At 42.1% G+C, this 15,892-nt stretch overlaps 1 long non-coding RNA gene across 2 annotated transcripts in view; it reads left to right on the top strand.

Moving 5' to 3' along the window:
• The window catches only part of LOC110349724 (uncharacterized), a 537,013-nt gene that overhangs the window by 245,403 nt on the left and 275,718 nt on the right, over positions 1–15,892 (top strand). The window contains exon 1 of one of the 2 annotated variants that reach the window (XR_015439323.1): positions 7,208–10,412. The exons of the other annotated variant lie outside the window; for it this stretch is intronic. This is a non-coding gene — a long non-coding RNA (uncharacterized LOC110349724). Of the gene's footprint in view, positions 1–7,207; positions 10,413–15,892 lie in introns of those variants that run through there. 2 annotated transcript variants of the gene reach the window in all.

The following is a 15,892-nucleotide window of genomic DNA, read 5'->3' as shown; positions in this document are numbered from 1 at the left end:
ATTATAGACTTATGTGCTTGGATTATGACCTTCAGAGGGGTGTCCTTGTTTTTTAGTCCAGTGTGGTCCACAAGGGGCTATTGCCATTTTCTGTCCATGATTGGGGGAGAGCACAGACACCCCCCCAACTGGTCATAGGACTTTATACATCAGTACCCCCTTTTGTTGAACATTTCTTTTTTCTATCCACAACTCTTCTTTATTTATTTTTCCTGTCTCAATGTCTAAGCCTTCTGTTTCCACACCCTATTTCCTTGGACTACAAATCCTCTATATAGAAATAAGGACATCTTTATCTCTTAATCCATTCTTGAATCCTAAACATTTCACAGCCTCTGGCACTTGTGAAGTGTCTACCACTTTTCTGCTCTTTCAAGCTCCTGCTGTCACAGCAAAGGATGATGTGAGCTCCAACCCCTGACTGAGTGGGAGGGAGGCAGAGAAGTAGGGGACACAGCATAGGCTCAGGATTTCTCTGCCATTTTGGGGACATCTGAGAAGGATGGAAATGGAGAGGGGGAGAGGAGTCTTAGAGACCTTTTTCCCAAAGGGTGCTTACTGGGTAAATGTTTATACTGTGATATTAACTTGTAAAAGAGCAAGATAGGAACTTTTATGTTTAATGTATGGTATTTTTATTAAGGTAAGATTCTCTAAAAATGGCCTGTTTAAAAGCCTGAAAAGAGATTTACAAATATTAGTGCTGGTTGCTTTGTGGTTGTGACCATGGGTGATTGAACATTTTTTCTCCCAGTTTTCCACAGGGATCTAGGAGTTTTCTTCTGAAAAAGAGGAAGTATGTTTTATTTTATTAATTTATTTCTTGAAGTGATCATAATCTCAAGATTTCATTGTCTTCAAGATGAGACAGAAGATGAAGCTTGGTACTGGGTCACATGGCACTGCCCCTTCTTCCTTCCTCCCTGTGCGAGTCTCTTAAATAAGCCAGCACCCTTGTCACTGCCTGGATGGTGAGCTCAGTGAGTGCATGCATCAGCTCAAGCTTCTTGGTACTTTAGCCTTTTTCTGGAAAATCAGCTTAGTCTTCCCACCATTGCTGCTCTGCTTTCTGTTGAAAAGGCACATTCCCTGGCCACACAGAGAATCCCTGCCTTTCTTGTACTGTGTCATTTGGTGGGGTTGGTGCTTGAAACATTTCTTCCAGGAAGCGTGGCTGGTTTTAGAAATGTCCACCATGTTTGCAGAAGCACCTCTGGCCTGGAAAAGCAAAGCTCCTCATTTAAAGCCAGATACCCACAAAGATGCTCCTGACTTGACACAGATATTTCAGATTCTGCTCATTCCTCACTGTTAAGAAGGCAGAGGATAATCTACTTCAGCAAGATCTAAGGAACAAGGCAGTGGAAGGAATTTGGATATAAACTTTCCATCCCCTAAAGAAGTCTCATGCTTGTTTCTTGGCCCATGCAAGGAATGCTTTCTCTTTATTTACTTTCATTTACTTAAAATCTGACATGTAGCATGGTGGCTGGTATGTAACAAGTAAATGCTCAATAAATATTGGTCAGTTCAAAGAATTAAATAATAATGTTTAGAGGCAGAGCATTGGTTATCTAGAAAAATCTGCTTACATCTTTACATAATTATGACAAATGAAATGATTTGGGGGAAGAAAAGATTAATATGGGCCAACTCCATAGCTAAAGGACACCGATGGGAGCCATGTGTTAAGTACACAGTCAGGAACTGAAGAGAAGCTTCACAGACTGGGTATGAGTTCAGCATGGTTTTGATGAAATCCATAGAAATTCTGTGGAAAGGAGTGAAGATGTTCCTGGCCCATGGATTAGCTCATGCCAAGATCTGATGTCTAAAGAGAGGTGAGAGGGGAAGGCAGTGGTGTGGTTGGTGGGAGCAGATGGTGTGGGTCTGAGTGACTGTCCTCATTTCTCTCTCTCATCCAGCTTTCCAGGCAGTCTTAGAGGAGAGGATACTTATTATAGGAACAACATGGCTGAGAAACCTACCTAACATTGTAAGGGGGCAGAGTGGCCACACACAAGGAAGAGGAAGACTTCTACTCTCTCTGTGGTTAACTGAGGCATCCTCCCTACGTTTCTCCTATTGACACCCCTGCCCCCCAAAACTGGGGATTGAACCCAGGGTCTTTGCACTGAGCTACATCCCCAGCTCTTAAAAATTTTTTTTTAACTTGAGACAGTTTCTCACAAAGTCATGAAGTTACTGAGGCTGATCTCATACTTTCTACTCCCTAGTTGATCTACTCTTTGTTCTGGATACTTGTCTCTGTGGATCCCCTGCACTGTCCCTTTTCTCTAAGCTATGTCATTGCTTTCTCAGCAGACTGCTTTGGCAATATCCCATACCTTCCCTTTCAGTCCTACACCAGTAATGAGCAAATCTGTCTGCATTCCAGACTTCTCTCCTGAGCCCTAGCTCTTACTTTCAGGAACTTGATAGATGCATCTGCTAGAATGTGGATCTAGAATGTCCTCCAAGGGCCCTTGTGTTAAAAGGTTGGCCCTTAGCTTGGTGCTGCTGGAGGGTGGTGGAAGCCTTACAAGGTGGTGCTTGATGGGAAGTTTCAGATTGCTGAACATGTGCCCTTGAAGGGGATTGTGGGACTGTAGTCTCCCTCTCCACCTCTCTCTCTCTCTCCTGGCTGCCATGAAGTGAGCAGCTTGCTCTACCGTGTACTTCCTGCCATGACATTTTTGCCTTGCCACAGGCCCCCAAACAATGAGTCCAACATACCATGGACTTAAACCTCCAAAACTATGAGCCAAAATAAACCTTTCCTCTTATCAGGTACTTGTTACAGTAACAGAAAACTAACATGATATCCTGCTAGGTATCTTTCAGGCAACTTTAACACAACATGCTCCAAGTTAAATTCATTTTTTTCTCCCCAAATCTGCTCCTCTTTTGGTTATGATCTTGCTTATAGTCCTATTATTTAAGCAGAGCATCTGCTTGCCTTTGACTGCTTCTCATCCACCTCCCATGGTTACTCAGTCACTATGCCTTGACCATTTTACATGTGTGTTGAATGTCTTTACTTTTCATTACATCTGTGCCAATTTTGTCTCTTAACCTCTTCCTCTTGGACCAGTGTGTTACCTCTTAACTGTTAGGCCCTTCTGCTTTTAATCAGAATTTCCCTCTCCTCCTTGAACCTATCTCCTTATTTACTGCCAGGATGGTTGTTTTTAGAAAAAAAATTGGATCATGTCACTGTTGGTGACAAAGCATGAGAGCTTCCTTCTTGCCTGGGGACCAGTGTCATCTTCCATCCTGGTGTCCTCCCTCCCTTCCATGCAGGTCCCTGTGCACACAGAAGTATCTTCCACGTTCCGGCACCACCAGGATCCAGTTTCTACTTTCACAGTTGCTGATTTTCAGCTTGGACCTTTCCCTCCTGCCTAGCCCACAACCCCCCCTCTACAAAATAACATTATCTACAAAGGTGTTCACTGCCTGGCCACCCTCCCTAGCATCAGTCAAGGCCCCTTCTTTCTAAGCCTTTCTGGTTCCTTTTTCGGGTGGGTAGGGGAGCTTCAATTAGAGTTGGTGGAAGAGTGGTTTATTTATGTGGTTATGTCTTCTACCATGTTAGTTCTACAGAAGGCAAGTTCTGAGTTCTGTGTCTTGTAGAACCCAGTCCTACCAAGAGCTTGTCACAAAGTAAATCCTCAATCACCTATTTGTTGAGCGAGTATATTCTTCATTCTTACATTTAAAATTCTCATTCCCTCCAAAAATACATCATTTTCTTAATCATTTTGTCCCTCAAGATTAAACAATCAGTGGGCTATTAGTATCCCTCTCTCTTTATGTCTGCATAGAGTGTTGACAATTTCCTGGCCTCCGGAGGGAAAAGTGTGTGGGGGACACACCTGGCCTTGCCTTGCCACCTGGCTGGCCCCTTGGTCAGTGCTCCCTGGTGGCTGCTCTGGCTAGGTGAACCCTGTGGCCAGGCCCTTCAGTGCGTCCTCTGGGCAAGGCTGACCTCAGGAAGCCACTGTCTTCCCCGACCCTACATTAGGTGTCCACTGCTTCCAAGGTGCATCCACCTGCCCAGTCCTGCTGGGATTGGGTGGTAGTTTAGTAATGAATTTCTTTTGTAGTGGGGAAGATACTAGAAAACCCATCTGTTTCCAGGTCTAAGCCTTGGATGCCAATCGGCTTTCCTGAGAAATAAAGCAGATATTTTGATCTCCATCTGTCTGACTCTGATTCTCTTAATCAGTCTCAACTTAAAGCTAGATGGAGTGGAGGGTGGAGAGAGAATTGGGACAGGAATATTTTTTTGTCTGTTCTTCAAAACCTCTGATAATTATTCCTTTACTCCATTGTTAAGATATTTGTAGTTACTCAACTCCAGCCAGCGGAAGGAACCCTAAGGTACGTAGAATTGTGGAGAAAGATACTTTGCTTATAGGGAAAATGCTACCTGGGACCAGACCAAGTCCAATGACTTGGACTGTTTGAGTGAATGAATAATAGGGGTAAGCGCAGCAAGATAGAGTATGAAATCAAATACCCTGAGGCAAGAGAACAAAATGGATTCTCCATCTTTATCTATCATATGGGCAAAGACCAAAATGTTTAGTAGTCTTCTGTGTTGAAGAGGGTGTGAGAAAATCAGCAATCTTATACACTGTGAGTGGGAGTATACTTTGTTAAAAATAATCTATGTAGGGTAGTTTGGGAGGATCTATTTAAAGGTACATATGCACTTGGCCTTTGATCTGGTAATTCTGTTTGTAGGAATTTATATCAAGGATAGACGAGCAGGTACAAAATGACATTATGTACAAGGATATTCACTGTCACATCATTTTCAATGGCACAAATTTAGTCTAATTGTCCAACAGTTAGAAGACTTATTAGAGAAACACTGGTAGAGTCTTAGTGGATAATTTTAACTATAAAGAAAGAGAAGGATGCTTATTTTATATCAATAAGGAATAATTTCCAGATACATTGGGAGTGGAAATAAAGTGCAGGACCCTCTGTTTTTTGTACTGACATTAAAAACAGAAAACACACATTCGCATGTAGCACTTTTATCTGAAAATATACAGTGGAAGCTGATAACATTGTTTGCCTCTGGGAAGGAGAACCAGATGGTTGGAGGGACAAGGTTAGGTGAGGACTTTGCTATAGATACTATTTATACCTTTTGAATTTTTTTTTGTACCTGGGATTGAACTCAGGGCTTTACACTTGCAAGGCAGGCACGGTGCCACTGAGCTAAATCCCCTGCCTCATATACCTTTTGAATATTAAACAATGTGAATTTTTAATTAAATTAAAAGATATACACCCAAATACTCATACTTTTGTTTTTAGGGAAAGGAAAGATTTTTATTTATTGGGAGAAAAGGTGGACTTCATTGCCTTAGGCAGCAATCTCAGGAGAAACGGGAGGCATGAATTGTTGGGAGGCAGGCTAAGAAAGTTTATTGATTGACATAACTCAGTGGTCAGTGCACAGGCTGAGGTCAAAGTGTTTAGATTTGCATTCAGGCCTGGTACTTTCTGTATGACTGTGGCCAAGTTATCCTTTTAAGTTTTAGTTTTCTTTTCAAATGAATAACAATAATAGTACTGTACCTGACTCCGGGGATTGTTGTGAGGATAAAATAAAAGAATGTATGTATAACCTGGATAAAGCCACATCCCCATGTGGTCCTGTCTTACCTCAGAGTCACATTCAAAGAATGTTCACAAAGAAGCTTTGTGAAAAGCAATTCAAGTGTTTACTGTAGTTTCTTAAGAAAATTCCATGGCAGTAGTATATGCATAGGGAATGGCTAAACTTTTATAACAGCCTTAGGGGTAGGAGTGCGGCTCAGTGGTAGAGTACAAACCTAGCATGTGCAAGGCCCTGGGTTCTATCCCCAGTACCTGGGAAACAAAACAAAACACTTTCTCTGAATGTAGATGCAAAAATCCTCGATAAGATACTGGGAAACAGAATGCAGCAAGTCACCAAGAAGATCATACACCATGACCAAGTTGGATTTATCCCAGGGATGCAGGAATGGTTCACCATAGGCAAGTCTATAAAAGTAATACACCATATTAACAGAGCCAAGGACAAAAAAAAAATGATCATCTCAGTGTATACAGAAAAAGCGATGCAAAAAAGTCCAACACCCATTCATGATAAAAATCCTACAGAAAATTAAAATAGGTCCTTATCTCAATCTGATAAAAGCCATTTATGAAAAGCCAACAGTCAACATCGTACTAAATGGTCAAAAAAGGAAAACTTTCCCTCGAAAATAAGGAACAAGACAAGGACGCTTACTATCATCACTCCTGTTTAATATAGTTCTGGAAATATTAGCCAGAGCAATTAGACACAAGAAAGAAATAAAAGAAATATGGAAAGGAAAGGAAGAAGTTAAACTGTCATTATTTGCAGATGATGTGATACTCTACATAGAAGACCCCCAAAACTCCACCAAAAGACTCCTAGAATTATTAACCAAATTGGGAGCATAGCAGGCTTCAAAGTTAGTACTCAAAAATCCATGGCATTTCTGTACATAAATAATAAACTCACTGAGAGAGTAATTAGGGAAATAACACCTTTCACAGTAGTGTCAAGAAAAGTGAAATACTTAGGAATCAATGTAATAAAATGAAAGACCTATACACTGAGAACTATAGTACCCTGAGAAAGGAGAGAGAAGAGGATATCAGAAAATGGAAAGACATCCCTTGTTCCTGGATAGACAGAACCAATATAGTGTAAATGGCCATACTTCCAAAACTATTATCCAGTTTTAATGCAATCTCAATCAAAATACCAACAGCATACCCACAGAACTAGAGAATCCTAAAATTCATATAGAACTGAAGAGATCTAGAATAACAAAAGCAAATCTGGACAATAAAAGCAATGTTCCACCAGTCCTCCCCTCACTTTTGACAAAGAATAGCTGCCCTTGAAAAGCTCTCCTAGGCCATTCTTTTCTTTCAACAGAACCTTGCCATGCTCCTCTACCATGCTTTCCTGGAGATAATCTTTTATTCTGCCAGGATTCCCTCTATTGTAAATCTAATCTCCTTGCCTTTCAGGCTTACAGTATTTTTCCATGGTCTGTGGATTAAGGCCTGTGGGCTGAGGATATGGGGAAATGCCAAGTGGAAGTGGGGTAGAAGGACATAGGAAGAGATGGAAACAAGGCTATAAAATGTTGTTATAATAATTTTTTTATAATAATTTGTTCTATAACTAAGGAACCTATAACATTTTGCCTGGCATATTATAAGTAGTCAATAGATCTTAGCTATTAATATTCATAATAGCACCTTTTCACAACCTGATAGGAAGAGTAGTGAGCTCACATTTACTGAGAGTCTACTATGTGTCAAGTGTGGGTCTAGTACTTTGAGTGATTAATCCTGTAAGCTTCACACCACCACCCTCTTGTCAGTTCTTTCATACACAGATGAAGAAACAGACAGAGAAAGATTTAGCAATTTGGTGGGATTGTAAATGTGTGTGTGGGGGAGCCAGAATATGAACCCAAGCAGTCTGACTCTATTTTCTGTTTGAACTACCATTTGTATTGCCTCTAATTCAGGGTTTCTGTTTTAATGTGATTGTCAAGGAACTGGCCAATCTGATCTTTTTGTTCTGGAAGTTTTGTGAGTATTTTCTGCTACTAGTTTCTACATCCCTCACTGGTCTGAAACAAAGGATAGAAGGGAACAGGAAGGATGGTGAACATTTTCAGGTTCGCAGGAATTTTACTATGATTGTTGTTGCCTTAGTTCCTTGGCTACCAAAGGTTTCTGGTTAGGGACCAGATAAAACTCCCTGCCAATAATTTTTTTTTTGGTACTAGGTATCAAACTTAGGACCTTACGTTTGCAAAGTAGGCAGTGGCACCACTGAGCTAAATCCCCAGCCCTCCTGCCAATAAATTCTTAGTGAATGCATTTGATGATTCTTTCCAGTTGCCTATGTACTATGGAAAATAATGCTAACCAGATAAATTAAGTGCCCTGAACAAATTGGCTTATCCTGGTATTGTACCTGGTTATGTGCCATATTTGTGTCTCAGTTGCTAGTGCAATAGGCACTGTTCTTGACATATCAGTACATTTGTGTATCTTGATGTCGGGTTGTCTGGCACTGAATCCATCAGTTCAGGGGAAGGAGTGGGGAGGGACCACCCAGAATAAAGAGTCTGGGCTTTGCTTTGGATTGCATGTGAGAATTACTATGTGCAAAGGAGTGTCTTCAGATCCACACTATGCGGAGAAAGAAAAGCATGCTCCAAATTCCAAGAAGTGTCCATCATATGAATTTCATATGAAAAGCAGACTTTAGAAGTCTGAGCATAAGCCTAGTGTGACCGTGCATGCCTGCAGTCCTAGCGCTCAGGAGGCAGAGGAAGGAGGATCGAAAGTTGGAGGCCAACCTGGGCTATATAGCAAGTTCCCAGGCAGCCTTAATTGTTCTCGAGACCCTGTCGCAAAACAAAATGTCTGGACATAGAGTTTTGTTATTTTAAATCACCATGTGGAGAAGGACAAATCTGACCCAAGGAAATTTTCTGTACTGCTAGAAATAGAAAACCCTTTCAGTTCGGAGAAGAAGAGCTGAGGAGAGAGAAAGGGAAGAGGCTGCTCCTGTTTCATCCTCTGAGGTCTGATCTCTTGGGGAAGGGGATGTGTTGAGGTGGAGACTGGTAAGTACTGAGCACATTCCAGATAAGCTGAAGCGAGTGGATGCAGAGAGGCTGGACACTGGCTCCACATTCAGAACCAGGGAGAGGAGCCTACTCCATGTACCTAAACTCGGGATCCTTTGAGTGTGTTCTCCAAAGCTCATGTGTTGGAAATTTGATCCCTACGCTCACATGTTGATGGTAGTTGGAGGTGGCAGCTTTGGGAGATGATTAGGATTAGATGAGGTTATCAGGGTGGCCTCATGATGGCATTAGGGGCTGTATAAGAAGAGAAAGAGAGACCAAGCTGCAGCACTTGTTCCATCTCGCTATATTATGTTGCAGCACACAGACCCTTACCACAAGCCATGCGGATGTGGGCACCATGCTCTTGAACTCCCCGGACTCCAGAACCAAGAGCCAAATATACCTTTATTCTTTTTTTACCCATCTCAGTTATTTTGTTGTAGCAACAGTAAAAGGACCGAGAGAGTTTCAGTGGGAGATGTGGTGAGCTTGCCGGGGTCATAAACAGAGGAGGCACAAAATCTTCCTCAAGAGGAGGGTGGAGGGCAGCTACTAGCATTGGACATCATCAGGGAGCTGCAGCCCATCCTGGGGGCACCTGCAGGGCCCAGGAGAACAGCAGGAGCTGTCAGTAGGGGAAGGAGTCCAAAATCCTGAGAGCAATGACCAGGTGGTGATCTCAGCTAGCAGTCACTGTGGCCTTGGCATTCAGCTAGAATGGCAGTGAGGACAGAGGCCATGCTGAGTCTTCGGAAGGAGTTGCAGCAGCTAGAGGGAGCAGGACCTGAGGCTTCCTCCCACTGCCACAAGGGCCAAGACTACCATTGACTGGAAGACACTGGTTTCCCCCAGAAAGACTTTTATTTCCCTGAACTGAGGATCAAATCCAGGGGCTTGTGTGTGTGCTAAACAAGTGCTCTACCACTAAGCCACCCCACCCCTCCAGTCCTTTTTAAAATTTTAAGACAAGGTCTTGCTAAGTTTCCCAGGCTGGCTTCAAACTTGTGATCCTCCTGCCGCAGCCTCCTGAGTGTTTGGGATTATAGGAATGAGCCACTGTACCTGGCACTAGAGAGACAGTTTTGAGTTACAAGAAACTCAGTCCTTTCTTCTCAGCTCTTGGCACCATAATAGGAATTGGAATTTCTGAGACAATTATGAAGAAGTGTAGAGTGTGTATTTGTGCACATGCACACGTGTGCTGATCTATGTAAACACTGACTTTGGTGATTCTGGGGAAAAACCAGTGTTATGGGCTGAATCGTGTCCTATCCCCCCACCCCATCATATATTGAAGCCCTATCACCCAGAACCTCAGAATGCAACTGTGTTTGGGGATGGAGCCTTTAAAGAGGGAAAGGAGGTAAAATGAGGTCATTTAGTTGGGCATGTGTCCAGTCTGACTGGAGTCCTTGTGAGAAGAGGAAATCCGCATGCAGACACACAGAGGGAAGACCACACGAAGACACAGGGAGAAAAGAGCCATCTGTAAGCCTCGGAGAGAGGCCTCAGGAGAGAAACCAACCCTGAAGGTGCCTTGATCTTGGACTTGGAGCCTCCAGAACTGTGAAAGAATGAGTGTCTGTTGTTCAGGCCACCCAGTCTGAGGTATTTTGTTATGAGAGCCCAAACAAAGGAATATAACAAGCAAAACTTGTCTGGATTATTGCACATTGGGATGAAGCCAACAGGCACAGAGGTTCTGAAGTAAGTAACTGATGTGATGTAGATTATTAGTGTGAAGTGGATATTGCTGTAATGTAGATTAGAAAGAGGAAACAACATGGTCAGATGAAGAGGCATCATGGGGCATTAAATCAATATATACCACTGAATTTACTTATTTAGTGAACTGGGAATTTCTTTTCCATGAAGAGAACCCATGCATATACTGCCCGGAAGGCAGCCAGAATATCAATCAGCCCTTCCTTTTCACCACTTGCCCTCCTACCCCTGGGCAGTCATCATTCATGCTGGGTAAAAACAGAGTCATGTTGATTCTATAAGTGGTGCTATCTGTGTTCCCATCCAGGAGGAGGTGATGGATGGCGCTGGTGTTTGTTGGGGGAAAGGGGATCTGAGGATGGTGGAGGATGACCAGTGACAACTTCCACCCCTGCCCCAGTGAAACGGAGTGTGGAAAGAGTCGTGGTGAATCGGATCATTTCCTCCAGCTCTTAAGCTTGTTTACTCCAAAATCTCTTTATGAAAAACAGTCTCATTTTTCTCTCTTCCTAAGACTCCAGTGACTCTGGTCTCTTAGCACCGTGACAGACCCAACTCGACTAAAAACACAGTGTGATTTATGGTATCCATAAATCACAGAGCCAAATGGTATGATTAAATCTGGTACTTACGGCTAAGAAGTCAAAGGGGCTCAGTAATCATTTTAAATGTAGGATTGTAGTTTTTGTGTCAAAAATGCTTGATTTTGCACAATCTGAGGTCAATGTGAATGTTCTACTAAAGCTGCACACTGTGTCCATAGGTCTCCCAGCATGCCATGTCCACCATGCCATGTCCCATCTCTTCTGGGGCTTGGAAGCTGTTCCTTTCACCTTAGCATTTTTCATCACCATTTCCCTTCTAGTTGGGGGTCACCTGGATGAAAGGAACATTGTGTTTGGGCAGTGCCCACGGGATTGGATCGCTTACCAGCCAGGAGGTCATTCTTACTTTGTTCCAGGAGAAGCCACACCTCAAGCCATCATTAATTGCAATTTCATCTGTTTTGTGATAATTCACCCCCACCCTCCTCTGTTTTCCTTTCCCCATCCCTGGCATATCTGCAATTAGTTAAACCATGCTGCAGTTGTGATACTTCCACTAATTAATTGCTCCTCACATCAATGGAGACCTCTGACTAGTGGGGCATATTAAAAAATTTAAAGAAAGACTCCAAACACAAGCATTCCATCTGTCCCTGATGCACTGGGATTTCCTTCAGGGGCATTTTCTTTTCCCTCTTCACTGGAAGATGGTGAATAGACTGACAGGTTTTGAAAATGAAGCTTTTTGCCTTTGAATAGCTATAACCTGTATTTTTCTTTAAGTAATGGGACCTCAACTTGGCATTTCAGAGTCAAGCTCTATTCTGCTGCCAGTTCTAAACTGTAGGTCTTGTTAGTTGGGTTTTGTCTGTCAGTGGATAGCATTTGAGTGGCCAGTGTGAGCATAAACACATTTGTATTAGGTATGTTTTGAGGGACCATGATCACACTCATAGCTTACTTTTTCTTCTGAGGTGTTCAAATAAAATCAGGAAGTATTTATCAACCAGTGCTGAGCTAGATAGCAAGAAGGTGCAAAAGAGGAGTTGAGAGTGTTCCTGCCTGCCTAGGGAAATAAACCGTGACCCTGAAAACTGGTTCTTGAAACAGAGTGTTCAATAATTCAGGGGTGGTTGTGTGATACAACCAGGATTTGGAGAAAGGAGAGCCCAAGTTGCCCAAGAGAGACTTAGAGATGTCAAATAAACTTGGTAACCAAGAATGAAATGTGTACATTTGAGGATGAATATTCTAATGTGTTTTTTCCTAAGTCTGAGCTATTTGGAAAGGTTCCTATTTTCTTAGGGATTGGTCAGCTGAACTGGTCATTTCTTTTGGCTAAATGGCAGTAAGATATTATCTAATCTCATATGTACAGTGACATAATTTAATTTCCAGTTCTGAGGGAAAGATCACAATGGGTGTATCTAATGAGCACTCCCTGCCAATGTCCTTATCTGAACATTTAATGGTTAATTCTCATTTACTCTATTATGAATAGAAGAGCAAGTAATATTCCCATTTTTTGGACGAAGATGCATTTATGTGAAGTGACTCAATGCCACTGAGTTTCTCTGTAGTGTAATCAATGTCAGATGGCTTTAGAAGGAATTTGCTGATCTAGGAAGAAGAAATGTTTGTTTTCCAAAGGCAAGAAAATACAGAACACTATGATTAATATTGAAAGATAAGATTTGTTTTTCCTTTATTATAGAAATTATTGTGTTCTTTGCAGAAAATTTAGAAAACTAACACATCATTTCACAACCCAGACCTCTGTTTTATTTAGTAGAGTTCCTCCATGTGTGCCTACAAATGTGAATGTATCCTATATATTTCTCGGAGATTTTGAGTTGCCACTGATGGTATGGAGAGAGCCTTCCCACACAATGGCTATCTGATTTCACTTGGGATGTGTAATGTGTGCAAGAGATACATTTTTGTTGTGCTGAGCTACTGAGTTTAAGGTTATTAATGTAACATAACCTAGCCCAATGATGGTGAACCTTTTAGAGTTTTCAATGATGCAAACAGACCACTGCAGCATGTGTAACACAGGTTTGTCACCACTGACCCAGCCTATTCTGATAAACACAAATATTCTCTTGTCAGGAATGCTCAGTATTCTTTTGCAAAACTGAATTCCAAGGACTGCAATAATGTTTCCTTATGTGTATATTGCTATAGTTTAAATAAGTGAATCTCAAGGCCCATGTGCTAAAGCCTTGTTCCTAACCTGTGGCACTACTGGGAGGGAGTGGAGCCTTTAGGAGCTGGGCCTAGTGGAAGGAAGTTAGGTCATTAGTAGCGTGTCCTTGAATGGGATATTGGGGACCCTATCCTTCCTCTTCTTTTTGTTTCCCAGCCACCATGATGTGAGCGGCTTCTTCTGCCATGTGCTCCCACCATGAGGAGACCCAAAAGCAATGGGCCAATCAGTCATGGCCTGAAATCTCCATAACTGTGAACCAAAATTAACCTTTCCTCCTTATAAATTGATTGTTGTCTCAAGTATTTGTTACAGTAACAGAAAGCTGAGAAAAACACATATTCTAAGTTTTATTCAGTCTGTTTCTCTATTTTCAGGCGTTTGTTTCACTCATATTTTTTCTTTTAAAAATAGTGTAATAGCAAAAAATCTTGAGCAACTATCTGATTGTCCTCAGGAGAAATTTTTACAAATGGAATTGTTAAATCAGAAAGTATGAATGTTTTCAAGGCTTTGGGTATGAGTGCAAATTGACAAACTTCTTACCAGAGATATTATTCAAGAGTGCACTTCCTGTGGCAGCACATAGCATATAAGTACTCATTTCAATGCAGTTTTCAAGTGTAGGTCTTCAAAGTTTCATATTTTTTTTGCTGTTTTTAAGGAAAATAATCACTGTAGATTTCAATAGTAATGATTGTCCTTGCATCTAATTTGGATGTCTTATGAATTGCATGATTATGCTCTGACCAATTAGGATATTTATTTTTTTTGGTTTGTTTTCATGTTGATTTGTAAGTTCTCTGATACTTTAATATTTAAGAGTTTTGTTGATTTAAATAGTTTGATCTTTTCTTTCTGTAGTGCTGAGGATTGAACCCATGGTCTTGTGCATACTAGACAAGTACTCTACCAGTGAGGTACATCCCTGGAAAATATTTTTGATTTTTGACATAGATTCAGAGAGAAAAATGGAACAGATATTTATGGGATGGATGTTCCCCAGTGAGAGTCAATTTCATCCTTCAGAATGAGAGGAAAGGGAGAAGGTAAGAAGAAATGTGAGTAGAGGCCTCCCTCTCTGTGATGCTATCTGGAAAACCATCCTGTGTAGGGATGGAAGGAGCCCTCATGTGCTCCTTAGTGACCTGGTGACACCAAAAGAGAGTGGGTTGTGCAGCTGAGGGTCACAGTTTTCCCATACATAGACCCCATTCTGGCTTGATATGAATCTCAGCATGTGATAAAGGTCTAGTATTTGTGGGAAAGGTCAGACTTTCTGACTTTCTGAAGCTTTGATAATTGATTCTGCTGAAATGAACTGGTGACAGATTAACAAGAGAAAAGTCATACAAGTTTATTATGTGTATAGGAGCCACATGAAATGTGAAACTCAAAGAACAGCCAGATGGTTGAGGCTTAACCTCCCTTCTCATAGGGAGAGAGAAATGGGGTAGGCACTTTTGCAGGGGATTAAATGACTTTTAGGGGAATGAGTGGGCCTGAAAAACACAGTGCTCGGCCCAAAGTTCCTCTGGGCTTGTGGTGTAATGTTTGACTTTAAGTTTTTTCCTTGTCATACGAGTTTAATCTTCCTTGGTTAATCTATTAGTCAGTTTTCTCATTGCTTTGACACCATACCTGACATCCACAACTTAAAGGAGTAGTATATATTTTGATTCACAGTTTCAGAGGGGTCAGTCCATGCTTGGTTGGCTCCAAGGCAGAAATACCATGCAGAAAGGTGTGGAGGAATGATGCTGCTCACTTCATGGTGTCTTGGAAGCAAAGTGAGTTGGAAAGAGCTCCAGGGTGCAAGGGGCCAGGGATCAGATATGCTACCTAACGTCATGCCCCGAAGAACCACCCAGACACATCCAGAAGTGTGCTTTACTAACCCCCAGGTAGCACACAAGCCAATCAAGTTGATAGTCCAGCTTAGCTGTCACAGTTAGTAATGCTTCAGTAAGAAGAATGAAGGCCATTGTGCTCGTTTTTGGAGGATCAGTCTTGAGGCAGATAGAGAGACATCAGAGAAAGCCCCTTCCTGTGCTTGGGGTGAGGTGGGAGACACAAGAGGTCAGAGAGAGACTTTGATTCTGAGGTAGTGCCTGAGGTTTCCAATTTTCTTTAATTCGAAGTGCTCTCAGCATGCCCACGTGTCATATTTGGGACTTTATTTTCTGAGCCCCAATAGTTTCAACAGCAAAGCTCATACACCTTAGTGCAGGAAAGTGTGATTGAAGGACACTTTTGTGGGACAGATCTCTGGGGTGTGGAGCTTTTGTCTGGTAGAAAAGGTGAGCCATGGCTGGTAGTGACTGTCTTATGCTAGGACACAGAAAAGGAAAAGCCCTGTAGGAGAGTTGTAGATAAGGTGCAGTGATGTTCAGATAGCAGGTGACCGTTCCCACCTTGGGGTGGTGGTTGGGGGCAAATGAAGGTGTTGTGTGGTATTTGGCTCAGTCATGAAAGATGGGTAAGAATTGAGTATTCTAAGACACACTAAATATGGGGTAGATATTAAAAAATGTGACTCACTCCTTCATTGAAATTCAGATCTAAGTGGGAGTCCTGTATTTGCTACATCTGGCAATCTTGCTAGAAGCAATGAGGGTGCAGCAGGCTCAGGTGGCTCATTGCTCTGGGCGCCTGCCCTGTGAGCAGGGCACAGCTGCAGGGGAGGGACTCAGAGCAGGACTCTAGTT

Source organism: Heterocephalus glaber, unplaced genomic scaffold, assembly GCF_053883595.1.
Source record: "Heterocephalus glaber isolate CG9 unplaced genomic scaffold, H.glaber_assembly_v1.0 deba00001472, whole genome shotgun sequence".
NCBI classification, from domain to species: Eukaryota; Metazoa; Chordata; class Mammalia; order Rodentia; family Bathyergidae; genus Heterocephalus; species Heterocephalus glaber.
Note: the sequence above shows the minus strand (reverse complement) of the source record. Positions and strands in the feature narration are given on the sequence as shown.